Genomic DNA, 598 nt, shown 5'->3' with positions numbered 1-598 from the left:
ATCCCTCCCCCTTCGACGACAGCCTGTGCCGGCCAGGAGTCTGCCACCTGCTGCAGTTGAGAACCAACGAGAGGCCTAGCTGGATGGAGGCTCGGCGGAGGCCAGGACAGAGGAACCAGGGCAGGAGAAACTCTGCAGGCGGCAGGTCGTCCTGCGGGGTTTAGGCCTGCACATGCACACTTAGGGCCTCGGCTGCCACGCTGCGCCGCGACTAGAGGTGAAAAGACAAACCCGAGCCGGTTGGGAGACCCGGTGACAGCCCAAGGACGCGATTACGGGCCACGGGCTGGGGCGGGGCGTTAGGGGCCCCAGGCGGGCAGGGGCAGGCCAGGCCGGCGGAGGTCCCCAGGCCCGAGCACCCTACGGGGAAGGCGGGCGCAGGCTGCCCAGAGAGGGAGCCCTTAGGACGGGCAGCGAGGAGGGCTGCAGCCTGCAGAAGGGGCGTCAGTGCCCTTAACCCGGGCGTCCTGAGGGGCGGACGGGACGTCCCAGAGCCTGGGTGGCAGAGGCGGCCGGCGTGGCGGTGGCCGGGGCACGCGGGTGTCTCCCGCCTGGCCGTGGCACTCGCGCCGGGCGTCTGTGCCCGCAAGTTCGAAAC

The sequence above is a fragment of the Tupaia chinensis genome, unplaced genomic scaffold (assembly GCF_000334495.1).
Source record: "Tupaia chinensis unplaced genomic scaffold, TupChi_1.0 Scaffold000195_1, whole genome shotgun sequence".
Lineage (NCBI taxonomy): Eukaryota > Metazoa > Chordata > Mammalia > Scandentia > Tupaiidae > Tupaia > Tupaia belangeri.
This window is presented reverse-complemented; position numbering follows the sequence as displayed.